A 20,695-nucleotide genomic window follows, 5' to 3' on the forward strand; every position below is an offset into this window, starting at 1 on the left:
ATCACCTTGAAGAAGTTCTGCTCCTCTCTCTGACAGGATATCTGTTCAAATCTTTCTCCGTGTTCAACATTAGCACCACCTTTACCTCAGCTACTATCAGTTCTGAAGAAGGGTCACTGGACTCGAGATGTTAACTCTGCTTTCTCTCTCCACAGATGCTGCCAGACCTGCTGAGTTTCTCCAACAATTTCCGTTTTTGCCAAAAAGAAACTGTCATTGTTTCCCTTTAGCTGGAGGGGGTTATGGCCAGAGGCTTTAAAAATCAAGAAGAGTTATAGAGTAAATTAAGAGAAACAGTATTCTGTGGCAGAAAAGTCAGTGACCAGACGATATCAATTGACAGTGACTGAGAAAAGAACCAGAGACAACATGGGAAAAAAACCCTGTCATCTGAAATACAGGATGTGAAAGGATGGTGGAGCATGCTGGATTGTAACTATGGAACCAGGAGAGTGCTCATTGGTCCATCAAGAGATCTATATTAGTCATTGTAAAAACACACACAATAACGTAATAGAAATGTAATATAGGGGGTACACATACCACTGTTCTACTTTATTTACAGCACCAAACACCTGAAAATAGCTTTTCCTTAAATAAAACTTATTGGCTGAGAGCATTATTAATTGCGCTCTCATCTGACTACTTGGACATTGCAGAGATCATGAAAATATAGTAAACTTCTGCTAATTGAGGTTTATAATCTTTTGCTGGCGTAGCAAGAGTGGCAGATCATAACGTGCCAGTTAAAAAACAAAGCTTGTTGTAAATAAAAATACTTAAAGAAAAGTCATGTTGCATGGTCATGGAACAGTCGGTGCTGGTTTGGATCTCACATTTCAAGATCTACCACAAGCACAGTGGACCAATCTACCAAACACACGAACGAGAGGTTCTGTGTCACAAAGGATCATATCCCTGCCTCTGCTTCGTAAGTTCTGACTTCGAATCCCACATCAGGTCTGAATTATTACAGAAAGTATGTTCATACCATGGGCACACAGGTTGAGTATCAATCTACGAATCTTTTCAATACCCGCCATGACAGGTGGTGAGACTGGGAGAGATTCCTAATAAGCAACATGATGGAATCAAAATTGGAACTCCTACCTTCACTATCCACAGCTCTGTGTGTAGGTGAAAGTGCACACTCACAATATAGTTTGGACCCCCAGAGTGATCCTCTCAGACACCATCACCACCAAATTAATTTAGTTTGTAAAATTTCTTTCTGAAACTGCAGTAACAAGACTGGACAGCAGAGGGTGGTGCCACTATGGTGCTTTATTGAATAATATAAGATAAAATTTTTGATTTACCGTTTCAAAGACATTTTCAACTGTAACGATAATGCCTGAAGGCTGAAGCCACAAAACCCAAAGATCAATTCTGGCTTTAGCTGAGCTCTGGCCACAGGCCTCAAAGTCATGTTCAAATTTGAGATGGGGATATTTGTGATACCTCCACCCCTTATATGCCCATGATTAGATTAGATTACTTACAGTGTGGAAACAGGCCATTTGGCCCAACAAGTCCACACCGACCCGCCGAAGCGCAACCCACCCATACCCCTACATTTACCCCTTACCTAACACTACGGGCAATTTAGCATGGCCAATTCACCTGACCCGCACATCTTTGGACTGTGGGAGGAAACCGGAGCACCCGGAGGAAACCCACGCAGACACGGGGAGAACGTGCAAACTCCACACAGTCAGCCGCCTGAGTCGGGAATTGAACCCGGGTCTCAGGCGCTGTGAGGCAGCAGTGATACCACTGTGCCACCGTGCCGCCCACAAAAAATAGACAAACATTCTATTAATGCTCACTGTCAAATCTTTGCATGACATTTGTCCTCTTTGATGAATAAATAAAGAGCAGATAACACAATAGGGTCAAATTTCTATAGTCTTACCAGACCATAGGGCTGCTCTCTCAGAGAGAGACAACTGATGGTGGTTTAACCTGAGGGACACACACCTCGGTCAAAGGGGAGAGGTTGAGAAGGAAAGATATTTTGTGGTAACTTCAACCAATGACACAAATTGAACTCATACTGCTAACATCACACTGCTTCACAAACCAACCATCCAGCCAGCTGAGCTAAATCAGTGGTTAGCACTACTGCCTCACAGCGCCTGAGACCCGGGTTCAATTCCCGACTCAGGCGGCTGACTGTGTGGAGTTTGCACATTCTCCCCGTGTCTGCGTGGGTTTACTCCAGGTGCTCCGGTTTCCTCCCACAGTCCAAAGATGTGCAGGTCAGGTGAATTGGCCTGGATAAATTGCCTGTAGTGTTAGGTAAAGGGGTAAATGCAGGGGTATGGGTGGGTTGCGCTTCGGCGGGTCGGTGTGGACTTGTTGGGCCAAAGGGCCTGTTTCCACACTGTAAGTAATCTAATCTAATCTAAATCAACCCCCATACTACAGCATACCCATTAACCATCACAAATACTGGGGGGAGTAGAGGGCAAAGATACCATTTTAAAAACTAGCCATATGTTATAACAAGACTACGAGTGGAATCTTAAAGAGGCCTGAATGTTACAGTCTATGGTCAGAAATGTTACAGGATTGTGTAAGAAGTCCAGCCAAGTCTATCTCCAAATCAAAAGCAACTTAGTTCTCCCTTTTAACAAAGTTTGAGCTGTCAAGGTGAAATTCTCACTAGCCATTAGTAAGTTGGAAATTAAGAAACATTAACTGCATATCTTTCCTCCTTAATATTTCAGTTTTCTATCATTTGATCCACCATGAGAAAACGAGAATTCTCCACCTGGAGAACAGAGCAGGTATTTGGTGATTTCAGCTCTCTCCTTTCTCCAAAGGCTCTCCATTTTGGGCACTTGACACCAACATCTCAGGGCATGCTTCATGAACACCAGCCACATGTGCCCCACATACACTGATACTGACATCTGACACATGCCAGCCCTTCTGAAGCATCATGACACATCTCTGATCCACTTACAGGACACTTCTACACTTCACTTCTGTACCTCGATGTGGAACTCTCATTGTAATACTGCAGCAAGGACTGTGCATTCAGGGACACACACCCAGCTCAGGGACTGCACCAGACTGCACCCTCAAGCATCTTGCTACCTGAGTGTTCACTCTCCTCGAGCCTACCTGAATACTCACAGTATCCCTGTCTTGTGTTTTATGTCTCAACCAGAGCTACCAGACTCCACTTCCTGCTGGATTGCCCTATCCAAAACCAGGAAGCTTGTCAATATTGTCACAGCTCCGCAATCCAGTTTATGGAGTTAGCTGTTTCTCAGGAAGGCCCTGGCACAGTAAGTCAAGGGCGGCCTCCAATACTGGTCCAGGGGCTTGGACATGGTCCGTCAGTTACTTGGGGCGGTCAGAGCCAAGATCCTCTTTTCACGAGGGGTGAGGAGCCAAATCCTGGGCAGCCCACCACTCATCTTGCCTCTTTCTATCCATTTGTGGGAGGTTTTCCTCCTGGAATGTGAGAGAGACAGATAGAGAGACAGAGAGAGAGAGAGAGAGAGAGAGAGAGAACAGCTGTTGCTGTCAATGCAGATGGTTAGGTATGCCAAGTGAGTGACACCCACAGATTTCAATCAATAAATTCATCACAAACAATCAGAATGCATTAACTTGTTGCACCAAGTAGTTTTGACAAGAGAAATTTTAAGGAATTATAGCCATTTACCCATTTAAAGTTAATTGTGTGATTGATGTAGCAACAGGGTGCTCTTGGGTGCTAGGGTAGTTTTGCAAACACTGAGGGAAGTGTCTTGAGCTTTAAGTTACTAAAACCCTTGAGGTAGAGCTTGACGTCAGGTAATGAGCAAGGGACACAAATTGGAATATTGATTTCTTAACAATTGTTTCATACCATCCCCCTGAATCTACTCCATTGTCTATCCTGCCTTGGCTGTCACCTGCACCTCCACCCAGTCTGAATGAGTGCTTTGCTCTTAGAACATAGAACATAGAATATAGACCATTACAGCACAGAACAGGCCCTTTGGCCCTCTATGTTGCACCAACCTGTGGAACCAATCTGAAGCCTAACGAACCTACACTGTTCCATTTTCATCCATATGTTTATCCAATGACCATTTAACTGCCCTAAAAGTTGTCGAGTCTACTACTATTACAGGCAGTACGTTCCAACTCTCTTTACCCTCTGAGTAAAGAAACTATCTCTGACATCTGTCCTGTATTTATCACCCCTCAATTTAAAGCTATGTCCCCTGTGCTAGCCATCGCCCTCTGAGGAAAAGGGCTCTCATTGTCCACCCTATCTAACCCTCTGATTATCTTATATGTCCCAATTAAGTCACCTCTCGACCTTCTTCTTGTGTGTGTGAGCGCGAAGCCAGAATTTATTGGCTATCCTTAATTAACCAGGAGAAAGCAATGTTGAGCACCTTCCAGAATGACTGCCCTCCGTGAGAAGTACGTAGGTACATTTTCAAATGATGTTTTTTTTCCCTGTAATGTTTTGACGTAATCATGTGGCTTGCTACTCATTTTAGAAGGCAGTACAGAGTCAAGCAGGTTATGTGTCTGAAGCGACATATTCCCAGATCAGGGCTTGAGGCTTATTTAATTCCCTCAAGACCATGTGAACCAAATAGTTTTTCCTTTATTCAGGCTGAATAGGCTGGGGTTATTTTCCCTGGATTGTCAGAGACTGAGGGGTGACCTTACAGAGGTTTATAAAATCATGAGGGCCATAGACAGGGTGAATAGCTAAGGTATTTTCCCCAGGGTAGCAGAGTTCAAAATTAGAGGGCATAGGTTTAAGGTGAGAGGGGAAAGATTTGAACGGGACCTTGTGTGGCAACTTTTTCACACAGAGAGTGGTGCATGTATGGATGGGCTGCCAGAGGAAGTGATGGAGGCTGGTACAATGACAGCATTTAAAAGGCATCTGGATGGGTAAGTGAATAGGAAAGGTTTGGAGGGATATGGGCCGGGTGCTGGCAAATAGGACTAGATTAGGTTAGGATATCTGATCAGCATGGACATGTTGGATCGAAGTGTTATATAACCATGCTGTACTGCTCTATGACACTATGACTCTATTCATGGGATGAGGACGTCGCTAGTTAGGCCATCATTTGTTGCCCATCTCTGATTGCCCAAGTCAACTGTATTGCTGTGGATCTGGAATTACAATTGGGCCAGACAAGGTAAGGATGGAAGTTTCCTTCCTTAAAGGACAGAAGTGAATCATGATCGTGTGATAGTTTTGTGATCATTTATGATTGTATTCCAGACGTATTAATTAATTCTATTCAGATGCCCTAGATACCTTGCTGGAATTTCAACACATACTTCCAGACCATTCAATACTGGGTTATATTCCCAGCCACATGACCAAATGTTATATTACCAAATATTGCTGCTTTAATGCTCCTCCTTTACCAAGTACGCCACAATGATAAATGATAAATTATTTTTCAGTAATCCTTTTAGACCCTCTTGGATTCCAGGATGAATTGACGATCTGTAATTTGTCTGAAATTCTGTTCAGAGGGTGCAAGCTGTGTATTTGGAATAGTTTGGGTAAACTAAATTATGAAGAAGAGGTTTCTGGAGTCTAAAATATTCATTCACATTCTATTAACAAGCTACACTTAAATGTAACACAAAATGACCTCTCTTCTCAGAGTCTGTCCATAATCACATTCATGATTAATATTGATAATGCTGTTGGGAAGGAAGTTGCAGGATTTTGTCCCAGTGACCATGAAGGAACAGTAATACAACTCCGAGTCAGGCCAGATTATTTTTTGTTCATTTATGGGATGAGGGCATCATTGACTTGGCAGCATTTATTACCCATCCTTAATTTCCCAGAGGGGAGTTAAAGTCAACAACATTGCTCTGGATTGGGAATCAGATGTAGGTTAGACTGGATAAGGATGGCAGTTTCCTTCCCTAAAGGATACTTGTGAACCAGATAGTTTTTCCCAACAATCAATTCATAGTCATCATTAGAATCTTAATTCCAGGTTTCCATTGAATTCAAATTTCACAATCTGCCATGGCAGGATTTGAACCCAGGTCCCGGGAACGTTATCTGGGTTTCTGAATTAACAGTCCAGTGATAATATCATGAAGGCAGCACCTCCCCCTCGTGGTAAAAACAATGACTGCAGATGCTGGCAACCTCCCCCTCATGTAATAGCTTGATATCAGACAGCAAAATGTTTCTTGTTTTTGCCTACATAACAGTAACTAAACTTAAAGTAATGGGTTTGGGACACCTCTGAGCAATATGGTCAAAGGTGCTATTTAAATGCTGACTTGTTTTCATTGTCGTACTGAGCATCTGCATCATGTAACAAGACAGAACGGTCAGCCAGGGTTCCTGCTACCCGACTGAAATCCAGTGACATGCACTTGGAACTGTTTGTGAACAGACTCTGCTCGAGGATAGGATTGGTAACCTCACAACAGTTCAAAAAGTACTTGGATGAGAACTTGAATTGAACTGGAAAGTGAGACTAGCGTAGATTTTGTGTACTGAAGGCGGCAATACAGACTTGATGGGACAAGTGGCCTCTCCTGTCCTGTATGATTCTATGAACTTAGTTCAGATGGCTCGGCCTTAGTGAATTGTGGTGTGGATGTGCCTGTGTTACAGCAAAAGATTACAGTGTCGTGAAACTGAAATAATATATTGAAAAAACCTTAACAGCATTAACAGCAATCTAGGTTTGTTCAATATATAATTTCAGTTGCATGGCACTGATCTTTTGCTATAAATTCTGTGTCTTATGATCCTACTCCACCGCCACCTGATGAAGGAGCAGTGCTCCGAAAGCTAGTGCTTCCAAATAAACCTGTTGGGCTATAACCTGGTGTTGTGTGATCTTTAACTTTAGCCAATTGTGCTCACCACCTCTTTAGCTCTGGGCAGGCTCCTTCTTCAAAGACCGCAATTTCCCCCCAGATGTGATCGACGATGCTCTCCATCGCATCTCCTCCACTTCCCGCTCCTCCGCCCTTGAGCCCTGCCCCTCCAATCACCACCAGGACAGAACCCCACTGGTCCTCACCTACCACCCCACCAACCTCCAGATACATCCGTATCGTCCGTCGTCATTTCCACCACCTCCAAACGGACCCCACCACCAAGGATATATTTCCATCCCCTCCCCTATCAGCATTCCGAAAAGACCACTCCCTCCATGACTCCCTCATCAGGTCCACACCCCCCACCAAGCCAACCTCCACTCCCGGCACCTTCCCCTGCAACTGCAAGAAATGCAAAACTTGCGCCCACACCTCCCCCCTCACTTCCCTCCAAGGCCCCAAGGAATCCTTCCATATCTACCCCAAATTCACCTGCACCTCCACACACATCATTTACTGCATCCGCTGCACCCAATGTGGCCTCCTCTATATTGGGGAGACAGGCCACCTACTTGCGGAACGTTTCAGAGAACACCTCTGGGACACCCACACCAACCAATCCAACCACCCCATGGCTCAACACTTCAACTCCCTCTCCCACTCCACCAAGGACATGCAGGTCCTTGAACTCCTCCATTGCCAGACCATAGCAACATGACGGCTGGAGGAAGAACGCCTCATCTTCCGCCTAGAAACCCTCCAACCACAAGGGATGAACTCAGATTTCTCCAGTTTCCTCATTTCCCCTCCCCCCACCTTGTCTCAGTCCCAACCCTCGAACTCAACACCACCTTCCTAACCTGCAATCTTCTTCCTGACCTCTCCGCCCCCACCCCCACTCTGGCCCATCACCCTCACCTTAACCTCCCTCTACCTATCGCATTTCCAACGCCCCTCCACCACGTTCCTCCTCCCTACCTTTTATCTTAGCCTGCTTGGCATACTTTCCTCATTCCTGAAGAAGGGCTCATGCCTGAAATGTCGATTCTCCTGCTCCTTGGATGCTGCCTGCCCTGCTGCGCTTTTCCAGCCACACATTTTCAGCTCTGGACAGGCTTGCAAAGGTCAATCAACGTTAGGGTTACCATCTTTCCAGTAATTAAAGACTAACTACCACTGCTGCAGCTAAAGCAAGAGAAAATTCACAGGGGCATTAAAACAATTATGGCCTTTAAAAAAGCCTTCCAGATTTGATAGCTGTAAAATATTGTATCTGGGGTGAAAGGAGATGGTTGACTGACAGCCAAAACCAGATACGAGTTGGATATCTTTCCAATTGGAATGGGGAAATGAGGATAGCTATGTTGAGTGGAGAAGGCATGGAGAAAAGAAACACATGATAATCCTTCCAGGAACGTCTGACCCTTGCCAGTGGGGATCATTTGTATTTTTGGAAAAGTGACATTTAACAGTTGGTAAATGGCACATAGGTCTACTCATTGGCTGCAATGGTTTGACAAGAGATGGCTGATTCACTGTGAACAGGTTCCCACTGCTGCTACAAGGCCGGAGGCAGCTCCTGTATCTAAGGAAAAGGCAAAAACAAAATCAAAACATCGCCAAATTATTCCAAAAATTACCACAGAAACAGCTTGTACTGGAAATCAGTTGACTTGTACCTCACTTCCCAAGGTCTTGAAGCAGACAGAACCAACCAATTACGCAATAAAAATATTTCAAAAATAAAAAAATATCAAAATATTGCTGCATATTTGAAGTGTCACAGAGCTGTGTGCTCACTAGATCTGACAATATAGTTCGAGCTTGCTGCATAGCTGACGTTCTGGAGACGCTGGACTTTAAACAGAGAGAAGATAAAAATACTCTCAAACCAATGATTCCCTTCACAGCATGTCCACTTCCCAAGTAGACAGGGATCCCCAGTGTCTGCGTTTCCTCTGGGTGCTCCAGATTCCTTCCACAGTTCAAAGATGTGCAGGTTAGGTGGATTGACCATGTTAAATTGTCTGTCGTGTCCAGGAATGTGCAGGCTAGGTGGATTAACCAAGATAATACAGGGATAGTGAGGGTCTTTGGAGTCTCAGTGCCGTCTTGATGGGCTGAATGGCTTCGACCTACTTTGCAGGAATTCTATGAATTTTGCAGTCAGATGTACATTATTTAAATAGATTTTTCAGGGAATTGCAAGGATGCTTCCATAAATTATGAATAAAATGGTAGGATTGGAAGAATATTTTAGTAAAATTGTTGTCACATAGCAGCATGTTTTCTGGCTCCTGACACTGTCACAGAACATGGCACTATTTCAGGAGGAAAGGTATTGGTTGTTGTGAGGGTCATGAGTGATTCAGATGCTACCTCCGGATGACGCAAAGTGGAAGCCAAAGCAGTCAATCTCAAAAATGGCAGATCGCATTCAGCTCCTACTTTATATGTCACCTATACGTGCCTCATAACAGCATCATTAGTTCACAAATATTTCGTGCTCAAAGTCTCCTTGGAAACGATATTTTTCTGGGCTGACTTCCTGTCACAGCCAGCTGACAGCATCGATCCTAAGTGCACATGTGCAGGAACCGGCGGCCATTTTATTGGCCATTTTGTCATTTTGAATAATAACTCCATTCCAGGTCAGATACTGACAGTTCATTAAAAAAAAACACTACTGGAAGTCAAAAACAGAAACAAAACTTGCTGAAAAAACTCAGCAGATCTGGCAGAATCTGTGGAGAGTAAGTAGAGTTCTGAAGAAGGGTCATTTGACCTGAAACGTTCACTCTACTTTCTCTCCACACATGCTGCCTGACCAGGTGAGATTTTCAGACTATTTTTGCTCTTACTATAAGTTCATGCTGTGTGGGATTAAACTGACCACCTCCATAAATGTACTGTGAGACATATGGGAACATTAATCGGGCTGTCAGTGTATTTTTGTGACTCGCTCTGTTTAACACAATCTGTTGTGACATTTTTGTGGCAATACCATCATTATTGGATGACTTATAATAACAATCTGTATTTATAAAGCACTTTTGACATGGAATGAATGAGGCAGCACACCTCACAGTGCCATAAGGGAGAGGTAAACGCAGAGACTAAAAAAAAGAGCTATTTGGGTGAGATAGCCAAAGAATGGTGAAATTGCCTTTAACAAGGAGATGGAGGAATAAGATGGAATAGCTTTAGCGCCCTGGGTTTGGCTAATATCCAACAGTTGTGCAAGGGTGGTGGGGTGGTATGGATAGGCTGGGGGAGGGGGTGGTGTGCCACAAATGAGCACCAGAGAGTAACATCCCAGGGGTTTGTAGCACACCCAAGTTAGGGCTACAGAATGTTATAGAGATAGGGAGCTGTGAAGCCATGAAGGGTTTCCTGTTTCTTTATAACTGCACAGTCTTTCTTCACGTCTGCCAAAACTCTGGAGGAATAGTATACTAGTTTCTGACGGCCATTGGTTACTCCTGGAAGAGCAGTGCTCCTATCCCTGAGGCTGAAGCGCCATGTTATCGACGGAAAGTACAGACAGGAGTGTGTCAGGACGTTTGTGGGTATCACATGCCCTTGATCTTTTGGAAGGGTTGCAAGTCACAATGACACCCTTGCATCTTTTATTCCCAATAAAATGGCTTCATGTGCTCACAAATAATTTAATTCTCAATAAAAAAACAATGTTCTCACTTCTGATTTGCTTGTTTGGTCTGCAATTTCTTCTATCTTCAACTTGCTGCTGTTAAAATTTATATCTGATGTTGTCAAGTGGAATAAAAATTATGGCTCCGTTTCAAAAATTTTTCTCTGCAGCTTTTTATAGCATTGTTCGCAACAGAAGTAATACGCATTTTAATGGGGAATACTTCCTGTCTCCTTCTTTGTCTGCTTCGCAGCTCAGGATTGTACCATTGAGGTAATTTTACTCTGCTCTCCCTTAGGGACATAACTAACAGCTGAAGCTTGACATCATTCACTTCACTGCCAGATTACAATTCAGATCTACTCCGTTACTGCACAAATGTGACCCTCTGTAACCCCCACTGGCTTTTCCTGTACTTGTCTCCTCAGGACTGACTGACTTTTTACCTTAAAATGCAGCTGCTGGCTGTTTCTTTCTTTTATATTCAGAAATGTTTCGTACACATTGGATATTTTCTTGTTCCCTATCACCAAATCACCTGTGATGCGTTTTCATCTATTAACTAAAATGGCTGAAAATTTAGATGTTTCATTAAGGACAGAGAAGATGGTAAAGGGGTGGGGGTGGGAGGTGGCATTGTTAATCAAGGATAGTATTACAGCAACTGAGATAACATTTGAGGACTCATCCACTGAGGTAGTATGGGCTGAGGTTAGAAACAGGAAAGGAGAGGTCACCCTGTTGGGAGTTTTCTATAGTCCTCCGAATTGTTTCTGGGATGTAGAGGAAAGGATAGCAAAGATGATTCTCACTATGAGCGAGAGTAACAGGGTAGTTATTATGGGGGACTTTAACTTTCCCAGAGGTCCTTTGCTCCTCCCTTGTACCTTTAGGCAAATGGAGGCCCCGACAACTGAAGTAAGTGTTGTAAATGGTTAGACTCACCTTCCCAGAAGTAACTACAATTTGGTTATGTTTACAATAACAATGGGAAGGGATAGGTATGTACCACAGGGAAAGGCAATTATGATGCGATTAGGTAAGATTTAGGATGCGGACGGACACTGCAGGGGATGGACACACTTGAAACAAGGAACAGCTACTGCAGGTCCTTGATAAGTATATACCTATCAGGCAGGGTGGTAGTTGTCGAGAGAGGGAAATAAAGAAGTTGAAGATCTTGTCAAGAGAAAGAAGAAGTCTTATGTCAGGATGAAGCGTGAAAGCTCAGTTAGGGGGCTTGAGTGTTATAAGTTAGCCAGAAAAGATCTAAAGAGAGGGCTAAAAAGAGCCAGGAGGGGACATGAGAAGTTGTTGGCAGATACTTCAAGGAAAACCCTAAAGCTTTCTATAGATACATCAGAAATAAAATGACTAGAGTAAGATTAAGGCCAATTAAAGATAGCAGTGGAAAGTTTTGTGTGGAATTTGACAACATAGGGGAAGCGCTTAATGAATACTTTTCATCAGTATTCGCATTGGAAAAGGGCAATGTTAGAGATCCAGGCTACAAGATGAGATGTGATTGAGTTTGAGAAAGAGAAGGGTTTAGCAATTTTGAAAGAGCTGAAAATAGATAAGACCCCTGGGCTGGATGGGATTTATCCTCTGATTCTCTGGAAAGCCAGGGTGGAGATTGCAGAGCCTTTGGCTTCGATCTTCATGTCATCATTGTTGACAGGAGTAGGACCAGAAGACTGGAGGCTAGCAAATGTTGTTTCCTTGTTTAAGAGTCGGGACAACCCTGGCAATTATAGGCCAGTGAGCCTTACATCGGTTCTGGGTAAGGTGCTGGAAAGGGTTATAAGAGAAAGGATTTATAATAATCTGGAAGGGAATAATATGATTAAGGATAGTCAACATGGCTTTGTGAAGGGTAGGTCGTGCCTAACTAACCTTACTGACTTCTTTGAGAAGGTGGCAAAATAGGTGGATGAAGGTAAAGCAGTTGATGTGGTGTATATGGACTTCAGTAAGGTTGTTAAAGTTCCACATGGTAGGTATTGCACAAAATATCGAGTTTTGTGATTGAAGATGATTTAGCGGTTTAGATGAGAAATTGACTAGCTGAAAGAAGACAGAGTGTGGTGGTTGATGGGAAATGTTCATCCTAGACCTCAGTAGTGTGCTGCAGGGATCTGTTGTGGGGCCACTGCTGTTTGTCATTTCTATAAATGATCTGGATGTGGGCATAGAAGGATGGGTTAGTAAATTTGCAGATGACACTAAGGAAGGCAGAGTTATGGATAGTACCAAAGGATGTTGTGGATTACAGAGGGACATAGACAAGATGCAGAACTGGGCTGAGAAGTGGCAAGTGGAGTTTCATGTGGAAAAGTGTGAGGTAGTTCACTTTGGAAGAAGTAACAGGACTGCAGAGTTTAGGGTGTAGGTTTGCTCGCTGAGCTGTAGGTTTAATATCCAGACGTTTCATTACCTGGCTAGGTAACATCATCAGTGGCGACCTCCAAGTGAAGCGAAGCTGTTGTCTCCTGCTTTCTATTTATATCTTTCTCCTGGATGGGGTTCCTGGGGTTTGTGGTGATGTCATTTCCTGTTCGTTTTCTGAGGGTTTGGTAGATGGCATCTAGATCTATGTGTTTGTTTATGGCATTGTGGTTGGAGTGCCAGGAAATGACAAATGAAATGTTACCTAGCCAGGCAATGAAACGTCTGGATATCAAACCTACAGCTCAGCGAGCAAACCTACACCCTTAACCTCAACCTGAGCTACAAACCTTCACAAACCTTGCAAAAAGGACTGCAGAGTATTGGGCTAATGGTAAAATTCTTGGCAGTGTGGATGAACAGAGAGATCCCGCTGTCCAGGTGAACAATTCCTTGAAAGTTGCCACCCAGATTGATAAGCTTGTTAAGAAGGCACATGGTGTGTTAGTGTTTATTGGTAGGGGGATTGAGTTTCAAAGCCATGAGGTCATGCTTCAGCTGTACAAGGCATTGGTAAGGCTGCACCTGGAGTATTGCGTACAGTTCTGGTCACCGCCTTATAGGAAGGATGTGGAATCTGTGGAAAGGGTTCAGAGGAGATGTATTAGGATGTTGCCTGGTAAGGAAGGAATGTCTTATGAGGAAAGGCTGAGGGAACTGAAGCTGTTTTTGTTGGAGAGAAGAAGGTTAAGCGGTGACTTAATCGAGACATATAAGATAATCAGAGGGTTAGATAGGGTGGACAGTGAGGGCCTTTTTACTCAGATGGTCAAGGCTAAAATGAAGGGACATAGTTTTAATTGAGGGGTGATAAATTTAAGACAATATCAGGGGTAGTCTCTTTACTCAGAGATTAGTAGGGGAGTGGAATGGCCTTCCTGCAACAGTGGTAGACTCACTGACATTAAGGGCATTTAAGTGGGCATTGGACATATATACATATGAGTAAAAAGTGAGGTCTGCAGATGCTGGAGATCAGAGCTGAAAATGTGTTGCTCGTTAAAGCGCAGCAGGTCAGGCAGCATCCAAGGAACAGGAAATTCGACGTTTGGGCATAAGCCCTTCATCAGGAATGAGGAAAGTGTGTCCAGCAGGCTAAGATAAAAGGTAGGGAGGAGGGACTTGGGGGAGGGGCGATGGAGATGTGATAGGTGGAAGGAGGTCAAGGTGAGGGTGATAGGTCGGAGTGGAGGTGGGGACGGAAAGGTCAGGAAGAAAATTGCAGATTAGGAGGGCGGTGCTGAGTTCGAGGAAATCGACTGAGACAAGGTGGGGGGAGGGGAAATGAAACTGGAGAAATCTGAGTTCATCCCTCGTGGTTGGAGGGTCCCCAGGCGGAAGATGAGGCGCTCTTCCTCCAACCATCGTGTTAATATGTTCTGGCGATGGAGGAGTCCAAGGACCTGCATGTCCTTGGTGGAGTGGGAGGGAGAGTTAAAGTGTTGAGCCACCGGGTGGTTGGGTTGGTTGGTCCGGGCGTCCCAGAGGTGTTCCCTGAAGCGTTCCGCAAGTAGGCGGCCCGTCTCCCCAATATAGAGGAGGCCACATCAGGTGCAGCGGATGCAATAGATGATGTGTGTGGAGGTGCAGGTGAATTTGTGACGGATATGGAAGGATCCCTTGGGGCCTTGGAGAGAGGTAAGGGAGGAGGTGTGGGCTCAAGTTTTGCATTTCCTGCGGTTGCAGGGGAAGGTGCCGGGAGTGGAGGAAAAGGTGGGGGGTGTCAGTGGAAGGGTACTGGTTGATACGGCGGGAAAGGAAGAAGTGGAGGGCTTTGAGTCCTTCATGATGGGGGATGGAGGTGTACAGGGACTGGATGTCCATCGTGAAGATAAGGCGTTGGGGACCGGGGAAGCGAAAATCATGGAGGAGATGGAGGGCGTGGGTGGTGTCCCGAACGTAGGTGGGGAGTTCTTGGACTAAGGTCCTTAGTCCTTCGACTGACTGAACAGGTCCTCACCCTGAACAACTTATCTTTCCAATCCTCCCACTTCCTCCAAACTAAAGGAGTTGCCATGGGCACCCGCATGGGCTCCAGCTATGCCTGTCTCTTCGTAGGATATGTGGAACAGTCCATCTTCCGCAACTACACTGGCACCACCCCCCACCTTTTCCTCCGCTACCTCCATGACTGTATCGACGCTGCCTCGTGCTCCCACGAGGAGGTTGAACAGTTCATCAACTTTACCAACACCTTCCATCCCGACCTCAAATTCACCTGGACCGTTTCAGACTCCTGCCTCCCCTTCCTAGACCTTTCCATTTCTATCTCGGGCGACCGAATCAACACAGACATCTACTATAAACCAACTGACTCCCACAGTTACCTGGACTACACGTCTTCCCACCCTGCCCCCTGTAAAAATGCCATCCCATATTCCCAATTCCTTCATCTCCGCCGCATCTGCTCCCAGGAGGACCAGTTCCAATACCATACAGCCCAGATGGCCTCCTTCTTCAAAGACCGCAGATTCCCCCCGACGTGATCGACGATTCCCTCCACCGCATCTCCTCCACTTCCCGCTCCTCTGCCCTTGAGCCCTGCCCCTCCAACCGCCACCAGGACAGAACCCCACTGGTTCTCACCTACCACCCCACCAACCTCCGTATACAGTATATCATCCGCCGTCATTTCCGCCACCTCCAAACGGACCACACCACCAGGGATATATTTCCCTCCCCTCCCCTATCAGCGTTCCACACACCTCCACACACATCATCTATCGCATCCGCTGCACCCGATGTGGCCTCCTCTATATTGGGAAGACAGGCCGCCTACTTGCAGAACGCTTCAGGGAACACCTCTGGGACGCCTGGACCAGCCAACCCAACCACCCCGTGGCTCAACACTTCAACTCCACCTCCCACTCCACCAAGGACATGCAGGTCCTTGGACTCCTCCATCGCCAGAACATAACAACACGACGGTTGGAGGAAGAGCGCCTCATCTTCCGCCTGGGGACCCTCCAACCACGAGGGATGAACTCAGATTTCTCCAGTTTCCTCATTTCCCCTCCCCCCACCTTGTCTCAGTCGATTCCCTCGAACTCAGCACCGCCCTCCTAACCTGCAATCTTCTTCCTGACCTCTCCGCCCCCACCCCACTCTGGCCTATCACCCTCACCTTGACCTCCTTCCACCTATCACATCTCCATCGCCCCTCCCCCAAGTCCCTCCTCCCTACCTTTTATCTCAGCCTGCTGGACACACTTTCCTCATTCCTGATGAAGGGCTTATGCCCGAAACGTCGAATTTCCTGTTCCTTGGATGCTGCCTGACCTGCTGCGCTTTAACCAGCAACACATTTTCAGCACATATATACATATGGATAATAATGGAATGGTGTAGGTTAGATGAGCATCAGATTAATTTCACAGGTCAGTGCAACATCGAGGGCCGAAGGGCCTGTACTGTGCTGTAACCTTCTATTTTCTATGTAACTACAACCAGTAAACCTGCCAACTGTCTCACCTTCCATCAGCCTGTTTCAAAGACTTTTCAGTTGATGTCTGATGTGCTGCCCCTTTCTGAAAGATGTATAAACACTTGTTTACTTAAAGGAGTATCTCACTTCCTTGCTGAATTAACTCTGTTCATTTCAGGTTCTTCTCAGTTTTATTCTCTTTATGGTGGAGGTTAGACCCACACCACTGGCACCACGTTATGGTATTGATGACTATACCAGTGTACCTGTGGTACAGTGATGCTACCAATTTTCCATGCTAAACTAGGGCTTTCTATTACTTTATAGCGCAGGGTAGACTATGAATAATTCTCAGCAGATGTGCTAAATTCTAGGCAGCAAGATAAAGTTAATTTGAGAAATTGCTGGAAAAAGCTCAACAGGTCTGGCAGCATCTGTGGTGGGAAATCAGAGTTAGCATTTCCAGTTCAGTAACCCTTCTTTAGAATTGAGGTTTTCCAGCAATTTATGTTTTTATTTCGGATTTCCAGCATTGCAGTTCTTCCAGTTTTTTGTTTAAAGTTTATTATACCTTAGCAACTACATACTGTTAGATTTTACAGATGGTTACATGAGAGATAGAAGTATGGCTGGTCTCCAGTTATAAATAGTTAAGGTCGCCCCAAACTGCCTGTTGGAATTGGATATGGTCAATTTCCTATTTCCTACAATCATTGCACACTCTTTAAACTTAATTATCTATACAACTTAACTCTGTGATCTGTCTGTATTGTCCACAAGACAAAGATTTTCACTGTGCCTCTATACACATGACAATAAATTCAATTCAATTCAATTTCAGTGATTGTATTATGAACCAGCGCGAATGGGACTTCATGTTAGCTTGGATTTACCCTTTCATAGCCATTACCTTATACATCAATCCTCAACAGTTTTCCTGGCAACAAAGACCATCTCAGAGTTTTCTCCTGAAGGTCGAAAACTAACCAATGTCTCTGGAAGATTTCCTTAGCCACTGGAAGTAGGTGAGTCAGGTGAATGAAGGGTTCAGAAAAGATTTACAAGGATGTTGCCAGGGTTGGAGGATTTGAGCTATAGGGAGAGCCTGAACAGAAGATTCACCTGGCCTCGGAAACCACTCAGACGCCATAAGCCATGCGGCTGATGCAGCTGCCACCCCCACGCTGATTGATGATGTCACCTCCGCCTCCATTATGGCCACTCCCACGACCACTTCCGCCCCTCACAATTCCTCATGCATCACACGTGACATCACTTCCGCCCCTCACACCATCGCTGATGCCACACGCTCAGTGACTTCCGCCACCCCTACTGCCGTGGTCACCACCACTTCCGCCCCCTCCAGCGCCACTCACCTGCATTCTGCTGACATGCCCCCCCACAGACCCCACTGTCACTATCCCCACCCCCCCAGAACCCCGAGGGGAACACTACCCTGCTCATGACTCCAAACCCATTCCCCCCACCACCACACCCACTCCAGTTACAGTTCCACCCCCACTCCCAGCTCTACACCCACACCAGATCCCAGCTCCCAGCCCTGCTGAGTTTTCACCATCCCTCCAGACCTCCCCTTCACTGAGGACGAACGATCAGTCCTCAGCAAAGGACTCACCTTCATCCCCCTCCGTCCACGCATTAATGAATTTAATATGCGCTGTGACGTCGAACACTTCTTCCGTTGCCTCCGCCTCCAAGCTTACTTTCACAATCAGGATTCCCGTCCACCTTCCGAGGACCCCTCCAACACACTGAATCCACCTGGACACCCTGCGCTGGCCTATTACCTGCCCTCGACCTCTTCATTTCCAAATGCCGCTGGGACATTAACCGCCTCAACCTGTCTACCCCCCTCCCCCACTCCAACCTCTCACCCTCACAACGTGCAGCCCTCCAATCCCTCTGCTCCAATCCCAACCTCACCATCAAGCCAGCGGATAAAGGGGGCGTAGTGGTAGTTTGGCATACTGACCTCTACACCACTGAAGCCAAACGCCAACTCGAGGGCACCTCTTCCTACCACCCTCTCGACCATGACCCCACCCCCCCTCCCCATCACCAAACCATCATCTCCCAGACCATACAGAACCTCATCACCTCAGGAGATCTCCCACACACAGCTTCCAACCTCATGGTCCGGGAACCCCGCACTGCCCGGTTCTACCTCCTTCCCAAGATCCACAAGCCTGACCACCCTGGCCGACCCATTGTCCCAGCCTGCTCCTGCCCCACTGAACTCATCTCTACCTACCTCGACACTGTCCTATTCCCCCCAGTCCAGGAACTCCCCACATACATTCGAGACACCACCCACGCCCTCCACCTCCTCCAAGACTTCCGTTTCCCCGGCCCCCAACGCCTTACCTTCACCATGGATATCCAAACCCTCTACACCTCCATCCGCTATGACCAGGGCCTCCAAGCTCTCCGTTTTTCCCTCTCCAGACGTCCCCAACAGTACCCTTACACCGACACACTCATTCGTTTGGCCAAGCTGGTCCTCACCCTTAACAATTTCTCCTTCGAATCCTCCCACTTCCTCCAGACCAAAGGGGTAGACATGAGCACACGTATGGGCCCCAGCTATGCCAGTCTCTTTGTTGGCTATGTACAACAGTTGATCTTCTGTAATTACACTGGCACCACTCCCCATCTCTTCCTCTGCTACATTGATGACTACATTGGCACCACCTCGTGCTCCCGCGAGGAGGTTGAGCAATTCATCAACTTCTCCAACACATTCCACCCTGACCTTAAATTTACCTGGACCATCTCTGACACCTCCCTCCCCTTCTTGGACCTCTCCATCTCCATTAATGACAGCCGACTTGACACTAACATTTTTTACAAACCCACCAACTCCCACAGCTACCTGGATTACACCTCTTCCCACCCTACCTCTTGCAAAAATGCCCTCCCGTATTCCTAATTCCTCCGCCTCCGCCGTATCTGCTCCCAGGAGGACCAGTTCCACCACAGAACACACCAGATGGCCTCCTTCTCCAGAGACCGCAATTTCCCTTCCCACGTGGTTAAAGATGCCCTCCAACGCATCTCGTCCACATCCCGCATCTCCGCCCTCAGACCCCACCCCTCCAACCGTAACAAGGACAGAACGCCCCTGGTGCTCACCTTCCACCCTAACAACCTTCGCATAAACCAAATCATCCGGGACAACCGCACCAATCAACCACACTGCCCCGTGGCCCAACATTTCAACTCCCCCTCCCACTAGGGGGAGGTCCTGGGCCTCCTTCACTGCCGCTCCCTCACCACCAGACGCCGGGAGGAAGAACGTCTCATCTTCCGCCTCGGAATACTTCAACCCCAGGGCATTAATGTGGACTTCAACAGTTTCCTCATTTCCCCTTCCCCCACCTCACCCTAGTTCCAAACTTCCAGCTCAGCACTGTCCCCAAGACTTGTCCGGACTTGTCGTACCTGCCTATCTCCTTTTCCACCTAACCACTCCACCCTCTCCTCCCTGACCTATCACCTTCATCCCCTCCCCCACTCACCTATTGTACTCTATGCTACTTTCTCCCCACCCCCACCCTCCCCTAGCTTATCTCTCCACATTTCAGGCTCTCTGCCTTTATTCCTGATGAAGGGCTTTTCCTTTTATATTTTCCTTTTTAGCTTTATTCCTGAGGGCTTTTGCCCAAAAGATTGATTTTGCTGCTCCTTGGATGCTGCCTGAACTACTGTGCTCTTCCAGCACCACTAATCCAGAACCTGAACAGGCTGGGGCTGTTTTCCCTGAAGCGTCAGAGGCTGAGGGGTGACCTTATAGAGGATTACAAAATTATGAGTGGCATGGATAGGATAAATAGACAAAGTCTTTTCCCTGTGTCAGGGAGTCCAGAACTAGAGGGAATAGGTTTAGGCTGAGAGGGGAAAGATATAAAAGAGACCTAAGGGGCAACTTTTTCACGCAGTACGGATATGGAATGAGCTGCCAGAGGAAGTGGTGGAGGCTGGTACAACTGCAACATTTAAGAGGCATTTGGATGGGTATATGAATAGGAAGGGTTTGGAGGGATATGGGCCGGATGCTGGCAGGTGGGACTAGATTGGGTTGGGATATCTGGTCGGCATGGATGGGTTGGACCGAAGGGTCTGTTTCCATGTTGTACATCTCTATGACTTTATAACTCTATAATGGCAGAGTCTCCCCCAGTACAGGCCACAGGGAAATAACTCAATCGTTTCAATAACATGGTTTAGCACCTTTTGTGGAAATAGTTACAACTGTCACATGCCTAAAGCTAGATGGCAGGGACTAGAGGGCTCATTATCCCAAA

Source organism: Hemiscyllium ocellatum, chromosome 39, assembly GCF_020745735.1.
Source record: "Hemiscyllium ocellatum isolate sHemOce1 chromosome 39, sHemOce1.pat.X.cur, whole genome shotgun sequence".
In the NCBI taxonomy this organism is placed as follows: domain Eukaryota; kingdom Metazoa; phylum Chordata; class Chondrichthyes; order Orectolobiformes; family Hemiscylliidae; genus Hemiscyllium; species Hemiscyllium ocellatum.